Genomic DNA, 9582 nt, shown 5'->3' with positions numbered 1-9582 from the left:
TTAATCAGCACCCGAGGAGAAGCTGTTCGGGTTAACTGCCTTGCTTAAGGGCAGAACGGCAAATATTTCCACCTTACCGGCTTGTGGATTCAAACCAGCAACCTTTTGGTTACTGGCTAAACACTCTTAACCACTAGGCTACCTGCCACCAGGTAGTGATGAGGAGAATGAATACAAGTCTGACTTATTCATTAGAACTTTAGAGAAATAGAGATAAAGGACCAAGATTCCAGTAGTTTTAGACATGATGGCCTATTTCATGTTCCATCGTTGAGCACTTCAAACATTTAAAAATGCTTTGTCCTTTTGTTGTGACAGTAGAATAGAAATTGGCTGAGGGAGAGAGAATGGGCAGAAGGGGTCAAGGCCCTGAAGGCAAGAAGCGGAGACTTCTATTGTGCTGCCATTTTTTCTGCTTCCAAAACACACGCGCGTACACACACGCACACACACACACACACACGCCAAGCCCTCTGCTCTCTTTTGCTTGAGTGAGTTTGGAGCAGGGTTGCTGGGGGGACTGTGAGAGGCATGACAGCCGTGTTCAGGGCGGCAGAGGGTTATGGCCACGCTGGAGTAATCAACCACTATACCGCTACTGGGCTACAACCACAGTGAAGGAGACAATTACTGTACCGTACACACAACAGGGCTGCCTCACTCCACTCCCTCAACAACACTGATTCAATTCATTTCTATCAACAACAGAAAAAAATAAACAAAACCAGGTTCAATAATGACCCCGTTGTGTTGTTTCTCATTGACATTTATTTTTGTACATCCAGTATATAAACAGTAGTCCTGGTGTGGTGTGGCTTTCTCTTCTCTCACCACGTTATGTGGACATACATACAGGACATAATGTATGTACCTAATGCTGTATGTGTCTGTGGGGATTCCATATGTGCTGAGCCAGTGAAGTGGAAAGGAACTCAGGTAAAAGGACAGGTGTGTACTGTAGCAGGAAGGATCTTTCTATCCACCCCCAGGCTGTTCTGTTTCTCCCTCCCTGGGTGGACTACTTCCCTACTACTGCTCCTGTGATGATCAGAGCTCCTATGTGGAAGGAGGCTTTATGAATTATGAATGGCCCAGGCAGGCAAGCTCTGTTTTAGTTTTAAAACAACTCTCCTCTCCCTCCCCCTCCCCCCTCCTCTCTTCTCCTCCTCTCCTCCTCCTCCTCCTTTCCTCGGGCAGCAGATCTGGGCAGCCCAGCATAATTGCATCCTGGACAGCTGGTGTGTGGTGCAAGAGGGAGTTTGTCTCCATCTGTGACGACGGGACTACTGGGTACATGTGCGAGGATGCTCAGCTGAGGAGAGAGGTGTGTGGAAGGGTGGCGGTATAGGAATACACACAAATATGCAATTTACACACTAATATATGCACACATTTACACTGAGTGTACAAAACATCAGGAACTGCTCTGACAATGACATAGACTGACCAGGTGAAAGCTATGATCCCTTATTGATGTTACTTGTTCAATCCACTTCAATCAGTGTAGATGAAGGGGAGGAGACAGGTTAAAGAAGAGTTCATGCCCTGACGAATTGAGGCTGTTCTGAGGGCAGAAGGTGTTCCTAATGTTTGGTATGCTCAGTGTACATATGCATGCCGTGTCAAAGAACAGCATTATGTCAGGATTGGAAGATGGCTACGGGGAATTAAAATAGCATGTTTGTCTGAACATGGTTATTTATGTACGGAACTGATATATAAGCAACCTATTCGGCCACCGCTGGGGATCTGTGGGTTTAAATAAGCGGAATATGGATTCATGTTATCTTAGAATTGATTTTATACTATGTGCTTGTATGGTTAGTGCTGGTATTATTAAAATGGCACTGTTTTACAAGTAGGTGTTTGTGAATGCGACTGTCAGTGTCAGTGCACCTGGTGACTGTGTGTCTGTTGACTGTATGTGTACGTGTCAGTAAGTGTGTGTGTGCGAGGCTGCATGTGTGTGTTTGTGTGTGTGTTAGTGTGTGTGCATGCTCGGGGCATGCATATTTTCTTTGTACATGAGTGGTGATTAGCACAGCTCTGCCAATCACTGAAATTTACATTAAACCTGAAATTAATTTCAGACTTTTTTCCTCTCTTTAATTATGCCAACATCTGCTGCGAAGCCGAGCTGCACACATGAATTTTAATAACTCTGCTTTTTTTTCTTATTCCCTCTGAACTCTGGGGAAAAACAGCTTTGTGGCAATTTTTTTCTCTCCCATAAACCACAAAGAATTGTTGGTGGAGAGAATAGACTTGATCAATTAGTGTCCTCTGGCTCTATTTCTCACTGCTGTTGTCACAGCCCCTCAAATGAATACATTACCCAGAAACACTGTGCCCTTCCTCTTTGTTAGAGAGCACACAGACACAAAGTCAATCTTAATGTCTGGGAGGGCTCCACTTTATGATTAGAAATGATACATAAATCCTCAACCAAACCAACGAAGCTAATAATAAAAGGACTACATGTGCCCAGTGCATGCAGTTCAATAACACCCTTCAGGATTATTGTACCAATTACCCCATTTAAAATCACTGCAATAAAATAACACCTCGTAATATCTTTAACTCCATTGTAAACACTCAGCCGGCATGTCATATCATTTATCATCGTGGTGCGTCAAGCAGAGAGTGGAGGCTTTGCCGACTGCTGTCAGTGATGTTTTCCTCTTTATATCCATGTCATCTCCTAACAAGTGTTTAAAGGGGGCACCTGCCAGTCCAGCCGCTGCAGTGTTTTAACAAACCTCCTCCAACCAGCCGTGGCCCTCCATGAGACCTCCACCCCCGCTGGGTAGTTAGTCATTCATCAAAGGCCCAGAGAGGGAGCAGGGCCTGGGGTCAGGGCTGGGCCAATAGAGCAGCCGCCTGCCGACTCTACTCCACACAGCAGGACACTGAGCCATCAGCCCTCACACACTGGAGCACGAGCCCTGCAATTACACAGCCATTCAGACCCAGTCCACAGCCCTAGTAACCACCAGCAATCAATGAGCAGGCACAAGTGCACAATATCAACACTGATAAATAGTGATTGTTGAAATGACTTTCAAATATCTCGTATGTCACACTCCTGACATTCCAGATGAATGAAAAAATGCAAAGTCTGGTAACTCAAGACTCCTTTCTGAGAGACTCATCAAAGACAACTGGTGTGAGTGCACATCCACTATGCAGCCTGAGGTGGCGCTGTGTGCTGTGCTGTGGTGTGATGGAGGGATGGGGATAGGGAGGCCATGAGACAGCACTATGTAATATCTCCTCAATAAGAGGCTCAAGACTGAGGTGTCCCACCACACACTGGTCCTGCGGTGTGTGAAGTCTATGGGCTCACCTGGATGTGTGCTGTCTGCATGCTGTGGGATGGGCGAGGGGTGTGGAGGGGGGAGGGAAGGAGAGACGGAGTGGGAGGGGAGAGAGAAAAGGGGGGGCAGTGTTAGCAGTAATTGGGATTTGCGAGAGGTAGAGGGGGAGTGTGTGTGTGTGTGTGTGTGTGGCAGGGGGGGGGTATGGAGGGAAAGAGAGAGGGGTTGCTTGTCAGTGGGGTGTCTGTAAATACGTTTCAGTTCACGGTGGGGAGCTCTGGATGAGCTACACCCCCCCCCCCCCCCCCCCCCCAACCCTCCCACCCTTCCACCCCAACAACACACTATAATTAATCCCTCTGAAGACAGATGAAAGAATCGACTGCACAAAAAGAATAGCAGCCCTGGTACCGCACGGCAAAACAATCTTATCTCACCTCAGACTGTGGTGGTGGCTCAACTCAGAGAGCAGGGAGGGACAGATAGAGAGACAGTGGAGCAGAGAGAGAGAGAGAGAGAGAGCAGGGTAGAGCAGGTCTCAGTGGTCCCAACTAGACCCTCTCAGATTGGTGTGTTTTAAAAGACTGTTCCTGAGAGGATGATGCAGAGAGGGAGGGAGAGAGGGAGGAGGGAGATGCTTGTGTGCATGTGTGTGTGTGTGTGAGAGAAAGAAAGCTGGTGATGGGGGGGGTTGATGGGAGTTTGATGATGAATTCAGCAGGTCCCCACAGCGTGAGCCTGCCTGCCTACCGCTGACGGCTCAATCGTATCCAATCACACAAAGGATCTATTGATTAGTGGGGTAAGAAAATGAGCTCTCCCCTGTGCACGTCGGGCTCGGCAGGCCGCCTCATGTGGACTAAGCCCAGGTGATAATGAGTGGCCCTGCTCTCTCCTCTCTCACTTTATTCAAATTTCCCCTGGCTCCATCATCTCGTTGTCTCCCCCCCATGCCCTTCCTCCCCCACACTGCAGCCTCTCTACCGCGCACCTCCCCCACCACCCTCCCCCACACTGCTCTCGGCCGCCCTCCTCCCCCTCCCCCCCCATTAGTTACACTTATTTTCACAGAAATAATGCATCAAGAACAATGATGTGTTCCCATTTATAGCAGGGTGCTTGTTTTCTGACAATGGACAAATCATGTTGCCAGCCAAGTGCAGGAGCAGGGAAGACTCTGTATAGCTGATCTCCATGTGTAATTGTTGCCATATAAAGGGAATCGTTGAAGAGTGCAATGGAGGTGAAAGGAATGGAGCTCCAGGGATGCTTTTGTTAGATGGTGTTTATAGCATCTAAAAGCACCTCTTAGCTAATTCTCCAAGTTTGATGTGCATTTGAATGAGATACCGCATAAAAAGACAAAAAAACACAAATACCCAAGGACAATCTGACCAGAACATTGTGCACTTGTGCCTGCCCATCTCCTCAATAGCTCCTTATGACAAGAAACACTTTTCCTTTCTCTAGAAAGGGATTATGAAATACTCCTGAACACAGGTTAGTGTTGCCAGGATTATAACCTCCCTGTCAACGCCAACAAAACGAAGGAGCTGATCTTGGACTTCAGGAGACAACAGAGAGAGCACACCCCCATCCACATCAATGGGGCCACAGTGGAGAAGGTGAAAATCTTTAGGTTCCTCGGCGTGAACATCACTGATAACCTGATATGGTCCATCCACACAGACAATGTGGTGAAGAAAGTGCAACAGCGCCTCTTCAACCTCAGGAGGCTGAAGTCATTCGGCTTGGCACCTAAGACCCTCACAAACATCTACAGATGCACCAATGAGAGCATCCTGTCAGGCTGTATCACTGCATAGTATGGAAATTGCACCGTCCTCAACTGCTGGGCTTTGTAATCTATCACCGGGAGCACACTGCCTGCCCTACAGGACATCTACAGCACCCGGTGTCCCAGGAAGGCCAAGAAGATCATCAAGGCCCTCAGCCACCTGAGCATCGGCCTGTTCACCCCACAACCATCTAGAGGGCGGGGACAGTACAGGTGAATCAAAGCTGGGACCGAGAGAAAAACAGGCCATCAAACTGTTAAATAGTCACCACTAGCCGGCCTCCGCCCAGTACCCTGCTCTGAACTTAGTCACTGTTACTAGCCGGCTACCACCCGGTACTCCCTGCACCTTAGAGACTGCTGCCCTATCTATGTACTATACGTAGTCATTGAACACGGATCACTTGAATAATGTTTACATACTGTTTTACCCACTTCATGCAAATACCGTATTCTAGTCCAGGCTCATTCACAATTACTACCACTGTACAGACCTTTTCCATTCATATACTGTCTATACACACCATCCTACACATATATCATTCTGATATTTCTTCATTTCTTTCTTTTTATTACTGCACGGTTGGAGCTAGAAACACCAGGATTTACCTGCACCTGCGATAACATCTGCAAAATATGTCTCTGCGACAAATAACATTTGAATTGATTTGATGATTTATATGTAGCAATAAACTGACAATTTCAATATATTTTTTTAAATAAATAAATACCATAGATGATATACATTTAAAATAGATTTAAAAAAATGCAATACTTATGTCATAGAATCTAAGCAGTATTATGACTATAGGTAAAATAACAATGTAGATGGCAGTACCACATAGGTATTCACAGACAGGACACTCTCGTGGTTCATCAATTCAGTACAGCTGGTTTTCTTGGAGATGGACTTCTTGAGTACTGGCATTTTCCATTACCTTATTTGCAACAAAAGCCTTTGCTTGTAACTGTCAGTCCCTCAAAGACATATGGGCCTCTACATGGATGGAATCACTTTCTACAAGTTTAAGGGGTTGTTGGAATGCTTTTAGAGGTACTTTTGGAAAGAGGGATGTAGTGTTGGTTAAAAGCTATTTTACGAATTGATGTAGGCATGCACATCACACTGTCTCTGTGTGGTGCTCCGAATGTAATGGCGTCAAAATAACCGACAAGATACTTAAATTCACCCCTTAGAGTGGGTATATACGTACTCGCACACATACGCATGCACGGAGAGAGAGATGGGAAGAGAGAGAGAGAGGCACGAGCTTCATTTTCTCATTAGCTCATTCAGGCGAAATCCCTCGCTGCTCGCTGGCCTTTTCACATCCACCTGTCTCCATTGTGAGTCCCAGTGCCCCCCCCTCCTCTTTCCCAGAGCCCCAGACACTCTGCAGGCCACCTGATCCTAAGGTTGTCAGCATTCCGCCACACACAATTAAACCCATTCCTGCTCTCCATACGCCGTCACTACACACACACACACACACACACACACACACACACACACACACACACACACACACACACACACACACACACACACACACACACACACACACACACACACACACACACACACACACACACACACACACACTCACACTCACTCACTCAATCACACACATTCACACACGCACGCCCACAAGGACACACTCACACAGACAAAGGCTGCACACAGACACACACAGGGCTTAGGCTAGGGGTGAGACATCAGCCCTGCAGGTAGCCAGATGAGGGGGTTCAAATACCACTCAACCTCACAGGGGAGCCTGACGACCTTTAACACAGTACCGTTACTCCTCCTCTTCCCTCCATCCCTCCCTCCCTTCCTCCCTCTCTCCAGGCTGCCCGTCACACAGACATAGGGGCCTTTATCTGCGCATCCGTCTGTGTCTCTCTCTCAGATCAGCAGGAGATTATGGGGCCGTGTCACCAGGCCTGATGGATCCTCTAGCACACAGCAGGGACCAGTTCTGTCTGTCAGGGGACGCCCAACGCTCCTCCTCTCGATCTGGGGATGGGAGAGCTTCAAACACAACCATTCCTCATCCAATCTAACGCGAGTATCAAGTGCTGCTTTTGTCTCCAACACCATCAAACCAAAACATCACACCCCAACACCCCGGACACTATATTATATTATAATTTATTCATAAAGATGACACAATGGAATCTGTTTCCTAAAGACCCAGGGAGACCTGAGTGGAGCAGTGTGATAAACCCCATATGGGTGTTTCTCAGTGTGAGCTCCAGTCAGATAATAACCCTGGCCCTCCTGAAGCCTAAAACACACACACACAAACACTATTCATGAGCTGAAGAGGGGCGAAGCCAGGGGAGGTGAGAGAGGGAGAGTTCCACCTGGTGTACTTTACAACCAAGTAGGGGGAAAAAAACGACAAAATAATCATAAAACGTAGTCGCACTGCCTTCTGTTCCTGACAGGAGCTGTGTCTGTGCCCTCCGTGTGCGAGTGTGTGTGATGAATAATGCATGGGTGTTCATTAAGCTGAGTGTGTGTGGTGTGTGTGTGCTCCCCTCCTCGCGCTGTGCCGCGCCGCCTGCCTTGTGGCTGCCATCTGGATTCACGCCATCGACTGCCAGCCTTCAGAGCCCCAGCTCCAGCAAACATGGGGGGAGAGGGGAGAGAGAGAGGGGAGAGAGAGAGGGGAGAGAGAGGGGAGAGACGTCAACTAAACCATTTCCAAGTGACGCGGTGTGAAGACATCCACAGAGTACTGTGTAGAGTTAAGAGGTGGAATGAGGGGAATCAAGAGGATGCACTAAACTGGATTGAACATCGTTCATTAAACCACATTCTGAATACGTCTAATATACTAAATGACTTGCCAGTTATCCCATATGTAAAGCAGTACTTAGGCACCGGTCGCACACACTCCTCCACAAATGAAGGAGCCGTGTGACTTGGAAAATCGCCTGTGTGTATCCGCAGTTTCCACCGCTGCAGAGATGTCTACTAGCACAGCATGAACTATCCCACCGCCTGAGGTCTGGGTGGGATACATTCAAATAGAGCACCGTACCGTAACATGTGTAGAGGTTATATGTGTAGTAACTATATGCAGGGCAGTGGACTTACTGGATGGGGGGGGAGAGGGTCTTTGTTTGATTGGGCCTTTGTTTGGGGGCCTTCGTTTGATGTCTTCAGCATGAAGACATTTTGACAACATGACACAATATGTTATGAATTGCAACAATGCTTTAAATAGCGACATACACCCACTACATCACACTATAGACTATTATAGCAAATACAGTGCATCCGTTTTAATGGGCCTTGATAAACGTGTGATCTTCAGAGAAACACATTACAAGTGTGTTGCTTTCCAACCAGTCCTGTTCCATGATGTCATTTCTCTTTCTCGCTTTCCAACCAGTCAGCTTCCCCCGGTCATGACGACAGTCTATGGTAGTAGATTACCCGTGGCCGCCAAACCAGAGAATGGCTATAAAACCTTATTAAGGGTGGAGGGTGGGCACACCAATAAATCTCCCACATCACTCGTCAGCTTCATGGTGCTCGCTGTGCCCGCATTGCATGCGCTCACACTGTAAACCGCTCCTCTGAGGAGGTCCGCTAGCATTGGACCATGCAGAACCGCGGTCGGTCACCATGCAGACGTTCCGTCACCGGTCTCATCTGAGACTATACTGAGGTGCAGAGGAGAAATGGAAAGGGCGGCTGTTATTCCCTGGCTAACGCTTTCTATTTATGGGACACAATCGGATTATTTCGCTTTTGTCAGCATTTTGTGTTTCACTGAGGATACGAGGCCTTTGTATATCTGTGTTTCTCTTCATCTCCAGAGTTGTAGCATGTCAAGTTGAACCTCCAGTTCCATCTCTCTGGGACAAAAACACACTTGCTTCATTTTGATTATCGAGCCCTTTGTATGAATCAACCACAGAGGTTGAATCTTGACAGTTATTTTTCCTGTGGGCACTTTTACTTATTAACCTTCTACTGCAGTGGGCTAAATCAGGGTCACACACAGTTTTTCTTGGTAGTCTTAAACAAATCTACTTTGAAACAAAAGTATACACCTCACACACATGGTTATGGGCTTAAAAAAAAGAAGATATCTGTACCATGTCAGATATAGTGTTTACATCTCAATATTACACTTTATATACATGACTGAAATATATATGACTGAAATATAACAAAATCGTTTGACATAGAAACACCGGATTCTCAGAATATTTTTTTTAAATTGTGTTTATTCATTATATGAATAACATTCCAAGGGGCTACACTATCTGCCTGCCTGTAGCACAGCCAGCTCTGAGACACATAGCAGGGAGTGAGTCAGAGTGACAGAGCCGGTTGGCAGGGTGGGTGGCAGAGACGGTGTGAGGGGTAAATGAGTGGGTGGGTTGTGTGTGGGCCGCTTCATTAACACTCCTGCTGTTGAAGGTACAGCTACACACACATTCCTC

The sequence above is a fragment of the Oncorhynchus mykiss genome, chromosome 26 (genome assembly GCF_013265735.2).
Source record: "Oncorhynchus mykiss isolate Arlee chromosome 26, USDA_OmykA_1.1, whole genome shotgun sequence".
Classification (NCBI taxonomy): Eukaryota; Metazoa; Chordata; class Actinopteri; order Salmoniformes; family Salmonidae; genus Oncorhynchus; species Oncorhynchus mykiss.
This window is presented reverse-complemented; position numbering follows the sequence as displayed.